The following is a 10,019-nucleotide window of genomic DNA, read 5'->3' on the forward strand; positions in this document are numbered from 1 at the left end:
TTTTTATATATAAAATTATAAATATTAAATTAAATAAAATAATTTTAAATTATTATCTCTCTAACAATGCTCTTATTCCATATATGCATAATTATTACACTTACAATTATGTAAATAAAGACCATAAGTCTTAAGTTGTCCCTTTAGTGGCTTAACAAAAGGCAACGAGAAAGCATTTAACTTTTCTCTTTAACAAAAAACATTATGGGTCGATCGTCATGGACTTACTGTATGTCTCCACCTCATCATTTTCTTGGCTAATGGAAAACTACGTATTCCTACTCCCCTTATACCAAGGGATATGCAATCCAAGCTAAGAAGCATAGTATCCAAAATTTATCACTAAACTCGTTGGGCTAAGGCTCATTATTTATTGGACTTTCAATTATATGGTATATATCAGTCTCTTCAATTCATAACAAATAATAAATCAATAATAAGTATTTTCAATTGTCAATGAACTAATTGATCTTGTTATAAAAATATAATAAGACATGCTTATGGAATGGGAGATTTTTATTGGATAAAAGTGGAAATTTTTTTTATCATTTCAGCATATTTATATTTAGATTAAGGAAAGGAGGGGGCTGGTTTTTGAATTTGTACTTTTAGAAGGTGCGTTTGAAATTGGTGACAAGTGACAATTGATATGAATGACTTTGTCATTGTGAATTCTCCTTGTTACAAACATGCACGCACTATAAAGAAGACCTGTGAAGCAGTGAATGTTCATCGTTAATAATTGGTATAGTGTTCAATGTCATATTTCATTGGAGGGAATTTAGCCACCAAGTCGATGATGGGTTTCTCCCCCTTTTTTGCCACAATATATATGTTACTATGATGTTTTGAATCATGTTTACTGTCGCTTAAAACCTATAAATGTGGTACATGTCCGCCGTATAGTAGTTTTTCTCCCGGGCCTAGCGAGTTAATTAATTTTATTTTGAAAAAGTATAGGTAGAAAATAAAAATATTAAATAATATGAATAATAAATATATTAGATGTTCATTTCATTAGGTATACGAACGATTATTTTAAGGAGATGCTCCCATAAAGACGCAGAAAACGTCATTTTTTAAAAATATTTTTTAATAATTAAAATTTAACACATATAATTACTTAAATTATGTTATTTTTGTCAAAATTAGGTCAGACAAATTAATTTGATCGAAAAATAGTGAATCAAATTTTGAATCCATCTAAATTAATATTATTTTTTATAAAAAATGACTATAATATCCCTATTATGTAAAATGACTAAAATACTCTTATTATATATATTAATTTTAAAAATTCTAAATTCTAACCCTTTTCTTCTCTATNNTATATAATAAAAATATTTTAGTTGTGTTTTATAATAGGAATATTGTAGTAATTTTTTATAAAAAATATTAATTTATACTAATTCAAAATTTAATTTATTAATTTTTTTGCTAAATTAATTTGTCCAGTCTAATTTTAATAAAATAATACAATTTAATTGATTATATGCGTTAAATTTTAATTTTTAGAAAACATCTTTTAAAAAATAACGTTTTTGACATCTTTATCTAAATAATTCTCTTATTTTAATTAATATTAAGATTTAGATAATTAATTTAAAGATATAACGTATTTTTATTTGATTAGTGATTATTCATATTATTTAAAATGATCATTATTTCCTAGCACTTCCCCTTTAATTTTTCCTCTTGCTTTTTTATCGTGCATCACGTTTAGCATATATCGTCGCCTTCGCTTATTTTAATTCATCTATCTGCTTTTTATACCTTTATATTTATATAAATTGTCACTTGCTTTCAATTAAGTAATATTTAAATATAAAAAATATTATGTAGCCACTAATAATTAATTTTTGAATATATATTTATATTCTAATATATATTTTATATTAGTAGTTAATTCTATTAATAGTTGATTTTAATATGCATGTAACATAGCCTATATCTTTATATAATTGTAAAACTCGCAACGTTTATATTAAGGTTTTAATGCAATTATGACAACTTTTTCTAATCTCTCCGTTGTCTTTCTTTTCCGTGTGAAAAATTGTTTTCTCAATTTGCCTATCAAAATTATCGTTAAATTAATATTTTTATCCGTAATAATATTATAGAAATATAAATTTTTTGAATTTATGCTGACTTTATATATCTTGATATTATAGATTATGGTTAAAAAAATTATAAAATTAAATTATTTTTACAAAAAATTATAAAAAATAAAAATTTTTATCGATTAAAAAGACTAAAATTTCTGTAAATAAAATATAAATAAATAAAAAAATTTTAGTCATTATTTTGATATGAAAGGGTTTAATTTTTTATTAATAATTAATTTTAATATTTATTATCTAAAACTTGAAAAAATTTAATATGTATACTTTTATATTTTATCTTTGATTAAGTGTTAAGTTTATTGTATAAATAAAAATACTTAATTTGTATGCATGTTATTTAAAAATAATATTTCTCTCTTTTTCTCTCTCTCTCTTTCTCTCTCTCTATATATATATATATAATTAGATTTTAATTAGTATTAAAAAAAATGATATGTAATACATTTTGGTTGTAAAATCTATATTAATAATGATAAAATTAACTTAAAATTAATTTTTTGAAACAATTGAATCTTGATTCTAATTATTAATCACAACATTAATATTTTTTTTAAAATTATATCTAATAAATATTTGAATAAAGAGAAATAAAAATATAGATTAAAAAGATAAACTACGAAAAAAATATGTATATAATAATAATAACAATAATAATAATAACAATAATATATTTTTGAATAATATTACTAGATATTTTTTTAATTATTTTATTTTATTAATTTAATTTTTGTAGAATAGAAAGATAGGGAGAGATAGAAAATAAGAGAAAAAAAGATAAAGAAAAAGGAAAAGGAGAAGAAGAGATGAAGTTTGTTAATTTTAAAAAAATATTTTTTATTTTAATTGTAATGAAATAATATTTTATGACATATTTATATTTAGTCATTAATAATGATATATAAGAGAGATAAAGTGGGTGAAGCAATAAGAGAGATTGAAAAAGAGTGAAAGGAATAGAGGAGGAGGAGACAACTCTATAAAAGATAAATATAGACTTATGATGCACGGACAATATATAAGATACGATATGAAATATAGAAATACACCAATTTTATATTTTTATAAGATACGAAAAACACAATATACATATAAAATATAAAATATTTTTTAAATAAGTTATAATTAAAGATATTTTAATATTTTATTGATATTAAAAAAATTAATTTTTAACTATTTTAATAAATTTTTAATTATATAAAGTATTTAAAATAATTTTTTGTTTTAATAAAATTTAATTATTCTGTTAATGTCTATTGTTTTACTAAATTTGCAATTAGGTATTTATACTATTTTTTCTTTCAATTAAATTTTTATACTATTTTTAATTTTAAAATTAGATCTTTATTAGTGTAAAAAATATTAAAATTAATATAATTTAAAAAAAATTAAAGATATTAACAATTAAGAATCTAATTAGATCTTTCACCATATTTTTTTGAGAAAAATATTCCATTAATTTTAATATTTTTGCAAAAAATGATCTAATTATAAAATTAAAAACAATATAAAAATCTAATTAAAAGAAAAAAAGTATAAGAACTTAATTATAAATTTAGTAAAATTACAGGGATCAACAGAATAATTAAACTTTTTAATAAATAATAAAATATATTATTTTTAAATTCATATCAAGAATATATGTTAGGAATAAGATTAAATATGCTAATATGTGATGATATTTAAATGTGTTCAAATAATTTTAAAAAATATTTTTATTTTTTGTTAAAATACAGTTAAATACAAAAAAAATGCGTATCAGACGAATATTAAATAAGTGTTATATTTAAAATATATTCGACACCTAAATATGATAACTCCGTAAAAAATATCTGTATTTATTAGATATAAGACTATAGAGCCTACAAAATTCAGTCAATAGAAGCAAAATTATCTTCTCATATCTACTATACATGTGATTTTGGATCACTCAATTATTCTTCTCCCTTTTGTATTCATACTTCATTCATGCTCTTAAACCTTTCCACAAATGTTTTCTTCTTGTTTCCTTTGTCATTTTATAAAGGAAAATGTGAATATGCACAATTCATACACTTTAATAATTTAGCCCTTAATTATTCAATTAACCCTGCATATGGAAGAAAAAAGTCAACATCATATATAGATGACCCTAAATGAGGTGACTACTAGCTAAGTAGAGAAGGTTCTTAATACATATAATTTGTTGGATCAAACTCCTCTAAAGGTAGGAAATTAATAAAATAAAATATATTATTTTTAAATTGAAATTATAAAATTCACATATAATAGTTATAAATTTAATAGTAATTTTTATTTTATTATTTTGCAGATTTTTCCACTTTAGATTTTTTGTTTCCCTAATTTGTTCTAGACTTTTAGTTTTAGGTCATAGCACACCATGACTATTGTTTTATTTTAGACTTCATTATCATGTTGAAAAAATTATATTAACGTCCGAAATGCGATTCATTTATTTGTTAAATAAAACATTTTATTACTTCAAACCTTTTACTACAAAATTAGAATTTTGAAAGTTATAGAAATTTTTGTGAGTATTAGTTTTTTTTCATTTGGACTAATCCGTCGCGATACTAAGCTCCATTTAAGGGAATGGATTGCTGAATGTACAAGGCGGGATTCGAACCCCCAATACTTACTTAAGCGAACTAGTGAGCTAACTACTAAACCAACCTAACTTGGTCATATATTTATTTATTTTAAGATATTAAACTTAACTGACCGGACCTAGTTGAAAATACAGTTACCATTGGGCTTTTAAAATATCCTTATTAGTGAAACAACCTCACCCTCTTCCAAGCCCAAAAAAAGGTAACGCCCCTCAATGTGGCTCAGTAGTGATTGCTATAATAGGTTTCCATTATGTGGGTCGGGCTACCGGCCTCATTACTGAAAAAAAAAAAAAGACGAAAATCATACCTAGAATCCGAAACTTTTTCATCAGAGCAAGGGAAAGAACGAAAAGGTCTGAATGAATGAAGTGGAAGCGCATGGTGTTCCTGTGTTTACTTATTCATCACGGTTTCCAGGTTGTTCCCTTTCCATTTTCCAGAATCTGGCAAAGAAAGAACAAGAATCGGTCCCAAGAAAGTGATTTTCCCCTTTATCAAAAACCAATAACTAGGTTTTTTTCATTATGCATAGTATCTTTTAATAGGACAGGTTAAGAACTAATGCGTCGTAAATCTGAATTCTATTTAAAATTTGTTATTAATTAATAAATTGTTATATGTACAAAGCGAAATTCGAATCCCGATATTTATTTGAGCGAACAAATAAGCTGACCACTCGTACTAACTCAAATTGGTTAAACCAATAATTAGGTAACCCAAAGAAAAAGAATGCTTCATTTCATGCATGCATCTACTCCAATTTTTTAAAATTAATATTCTCTTTTTCTTATTCCAACATACTTTATTTTACTTTTAGTTTCCAGAACTTTATTATATATGTTCTGCCCACAAAAATAATACTATACTGCTATTTTTCTAGTTCTAATTACAAGAACAGTTAAAAAAATAATTTAAAGTGGATTTTTATTATTTTTTAATTATTTTTTGTTTTAGAATTATCATTATAAATAGACAAATTATTTGTAATGCAATACTACTATAAAATTATGATAAAAATTCATGTTCAGTTCATTTTATATGAAATTGATAACCGAAAGTTTTCATATAAAAAAATTTTCTCCTAAAATTATACATATTATATATATTAACCATATTACGTATATACAAAAAATTAATCACCAATATAAAATATATGTTAAAATATATAAAAATAAATTAAATAACACATATATTTATATATGAATACATAGTAACTAATTTTTAATATGCACATGATATTTTTTTCATGTATGTCACAGTAAGATTCTAAAAAAGACAAGATCTTATATTTAAGAGATAATAGCCAAATTTATCCCTAAAAGATCAATGATTCTTCAAATTAGTTTTTAAATAATTATTTTAATCAAATTCGTCCTTAAAAGATTTTAAATTAATTGAGTTAGTTCTTTTGCTATTTTTTTTGTTGACGACATCAAAATTTGTTAATGTGGAACATTAAGTGACAACACACATAAGAGTCTTAATTGATTATTAGTATCATAAGTTTATGAAATTAGATTAAATAAAAACCTAATTGAAGGAAAATTTTGAGGCATTAGAATCCCTCAATTTGAGGTTGATTTGATCTAATTTCATAAACTTATTATGATAACTGCTAATTAAAACTACTAGATATGTGTTGTAGCGTCAATAATTTTTTATGTTATTAGTAACGAAAATAACAAAAGAACTAAAATGATTAACTTAAAATCTTTAAAGAATAAATTTGATTAAAAAAATCTTTTAAGAATTAATTTAAAAAATAAATAATCTTTTGAAGATTAATTTAATCATTTATTCAATTTTTGGTAAAAATCACAAGAACTCTTTTTTCCTCCTAAAATCTTGCTTTACATCATAGAAGGCAAGAACTTTTCGAGATTCTTGTTTAGCGAAGCCAACCATAACCACATCCTGCAAAAGTTGTCTTTTGGTCTGATTACAAATATTTTTCTAAAAAACTAATACCTAATATTCGGCATCATAACCACGAAATGACAACCCCAGAATTGTTCTTCTAGGCGTGTGATCTTTGCCTCGAAAGTTTTAATTATCATTACTTTAAATACAGACATGTTTAGGAAGTGAACAAGTGATGAGTCCTTCTCATTAGTAGGTAGTTGATATGATTTTTTCAGACCAATAATGTATTTATTATCATGATTTCCAATGCCTATTTTTAGAATTTAATGCAAACTTCCCTTTTATAATGTTTTTTAAAGCAGCATGAAATGTGGTAGAAGGTGTCACAAGCAGAATCACCATTGTTAGTGCCTCTTTGATTGGTTTTTGTCTTTTTTATGCTTATTCTTTTTTTAAAAAAAGATAGTTATCATTTATGAATAGGAATCATATTTTATAATGTCAAAAAGAGCCAAATTACAAATATGATTTGGAATTTCTTCTATCCATGTGTTCGGATGGACAAGAATCAATTAAACCAATATATATTTTAGCTATTGCCATTTCTCTTTACATGTGAAAAGGAAATAACTAAACAAGTTCGATGCTTATTCTTGTTAATGATTTTTTTAGTCATCTTCTTGTTAATGCTTTGATTTATTGATTTTCCAGTTCCTTTATTCTTATGAATGGAATTTAGGTTTAGATTTCCGTTTTTTTTTCTTGGACATGATATTTCTATGGTTATAGTTACACCATCAAGTTTTGCGAAGGGCGAAGTATTTTGTCATTTTGGGCTCCAATTGATAAACTTGATAAAATGAGAATTAGCCCATGGGCTTCAATTTTTGTTGGGTTAACAGCGACAGATACCTATGGGCTGCAACGATGAGATCTGGTCCACAAAAATGAGCCCATTTGTGTGGCCGCTTCCTGTTTTCTGAAATGTTAAATACGTTTCCCCTGCTTCATTCATTGTATCTTTATATTACATGAACTAGAATTAATACACATAAAACAGTCCTTTTTATTAATACCATAAAACTGTCCTTTTAGCTAATCTTACAGCAACAAGATAATTACAACACAATAATGTTAATTAATTGGGTGATTCTTGTGAGGGAGTTCCACTCCAGAGTAAGATGTTCTTCTCTTAGTCTGCCAAAATTTGAAATGCAGAGTTCTATTGTCGAGCATGTTCTCCACTTCCTCAATTGGAAGCCCCTTGGTCTCGGGCACAAAGATGATGACAAAGATGATGGCTGCAATTGTGATGAATATGAATATCATGAATGTATATGCAGTCCCAATGGCTTGTGTCAAAGACAGGAATGACTGTGCCACAATAAGATTGGAGATCCAGTTTGAAGTAGATGCCATCCCTCCACAGATTCCTCTGTACCTGAGAGGGTATATCTCAGAGTTGACAACCCAAGGCACAGTTCCCATCCCAGGAGAGAAGAATATTATGTAGAGTGACAATCCAATGAGTGCAACCCACCCTGTTTTGCTAGGACAACCCTCCGTGTACCACAGCTTTCCTTCATTCTGGCACGCGTCCTTTGTGGTGTCATTGGATACTATACCTTGTTAACTTGTGAAACACAGAAGCCACAATGAGGAGTGGCCTTGAGGCACTTGGTGCAATCCCAGTGAGCAGGGGTGGCGCCAAGTTTGTAATCAGGGCAAGTGTAGTTGTTGTAGTGGGAAGTGTCAACTGAACTAACCATGGGAGAGTGAGTGGCGCTCTCATGGAACACAACAGTTAGAACAACGAGGGCCAGTATAACGCCGGACAAGCTGAACAACACAAGCTTCTTCCTTCCAGTACGATCTATGAAGTATATGCTGAGAATTGAACCAAATGCGTTGAGGCCGGCGGTTACGAGTGAAAGAAGAAGCGCGGTTCGGTTGGATGCGAAACCAGCGAGCTGAACTATGGTTGGGCTGTAGTACATGACGGTGTTGATTCCCACAAATTGTTGGAATATTTGAAGTCCCATTCCCGCATACAAACCTCTTCTCACAGTTTTGGTCTTGAGCAGTGTGATTATGCTGACCTTGCCGGACGCTTCGGAATCCTTCATCTCCATCTCAACGGAATCCTTGAGAGCATTGATTTCGGATTCAACTTCCTCCGGGGGGTAAATCTTCCTCAGAATTGACTTGCCGTCTTCTTCTCGTCCCTTCCGGAAGAGCCAGCGGGGGGACTCTGGGAGGAGAAGCATGAGGACGATCTGTATGAAAGCGGGAGCTGCGGCAACTCCCAGCATCCACCTCCAAGTGCCGGGAGCAGAGGTGAAGGCGAGGTTGATGCAGTAGGCGAGGAACTGGCCTCCAGTGATGAAGAAGCCGTTGAGACTAACAAGGGCGCCGCGAACTCTGGTTGGAGAAGCCTCGGAGATGTATAAGGGGGAAGCCATGGAAGCCATGCCAACACCAAGGCCAACGAAGACTCTGCCGACTATGAGAATAGCAGGGTTGGTAGCAGCAGCCATGATAACAGAGCCGATGAAGAAGAGTGCATCTGCAATGAGAATGGCTTTCTTCCTTCCAAATCGGTCGTTGATCCATCCCCCAACCGACGCCCCTATGATTGCTCCTGCAAGTGCCATGCTCACTATGGCTTCCTGTCATTTATACACACGCAAACTCAAAATACAAAATATATTTGCTTTCTTACTAAACTCAAATTTCTTAAATATCAAAACATTTTCCCCTTACCTGAAGATTCAATCACAGACATATATAGTTTAAGCAACTTAAACAACTACTTCTTGAACTAATTCTTATAGTTATGGATAGATCTATACACATATTATAAACGGATTTTTTTCCGTAATAAATTATGAAAAATATTTATTTTCACAAAACCTAGTTTCAGCTTTATTTACTGAAATGCACAATTTTTTTAGTATTTAGTAAGTTCGTCGCACCCACGGCAAACTGTATAAAAATTAGTAAGTTCGTCTCATCTATCGAAAAAAAGTACTATTATAAACTAGGTTTAGCAATTTTACTTTATCCACTGGAAAAAAATTTAGCAAGTTAGCCTTACCACCTAAAAAAAAGTTGTTCAAATATAAAAAAAACGTATATTTCAGTAAATAAAGATGAAAACTAGATTTGGTGAAAATAAATATTTTTCATAATTTATTATAAAAAAATCCTATTATAAATTGGTATTCATCTATTCTATACCAAATTTAAGGGGATACAGAAACTACTCAGCTAGAATCTACTCTTTCATTCTATCCTTTCCTTGATTTTTATTTTTATTTTCTACCCATTACATAGTGTTAATTTTTTTAACATATAAATAATATAAAAAATACTATCTATAAATAAAAAATCAGTTATTAAATTAGTCACCATGTATTTGATA

The 10,019-nt window shown here is 27.7% G+C and overlaps 1 pseudogene; it reads right to left on the bottom strand.

Annotated features, from left to right (window-relative positions):
- Positions 1–7,600: 7,600 nt before the first annotated feature.
- Positions 7,601–10,019, bottom strand: part of LOC107482010 (probable inositol transporter 2) — a 3,517-nt pseudogene continuing 1,098 nt past the window's right edge.

This window comes from Arachis duranensis, chromosome 3, assembly GCF_000817695.3.
Source record: "Arachis duranensis cultivar V14167 chromosome 3, aradu.V14167.gnm2.J7QH, whole genome shotgun sequence".
NCBI lineage: Eukaryota > Viridiplantae > Streptophyta > Magnoliopsida > Fabales > Fabaceae > Arachis > Arachis duranensis.